This window comes from Austrofundulus limnaeus, unplaced genomic scaffold, assembly GCF_001266775.1.
Source record: "Austrofundulus limnaeus strain Quisiro unplaced genomic scaffold, Austrofundulus_limnaeus-1.0 Scaffold1700, whole genome shotgun sequence".
Lineage (NCBI taxonomy): Eukaryota > Metazoa > Chordata > Actinopteri > Cyprinodontiformes > Rivulidae > Austrofundulus > Austrofundulus limnaeus.
This window is the reverse complement of record NW_013954102.1, coordinates 1-230: the sequence shown is the minus strand read 5'-3', so window position 1 is coordinate 230 and position 230 is coordinate 1.

Sequence of the window (230 nt, the reverse complement as noted above, 5' to 3'; positions counted from 1 at the left end):
CCAGGGAGGCGTCCAGGAGGCATCCTTACCAGATGCCCAAGCCACCTCAACTGGCTCCTCTCGACGTGGAGGAGCAACGTGGAGAACAAAAGGCTAAATGATAATGTATATTTTTTAATAAATACATTTTGAATGAGTTAAAAATTATCAAAAGTGCTCTTTCACAAATTAGTGTTAATACATACTATAAAGTATAATAGACTAGTTTGTAGTTATAAATCGATGTGAAG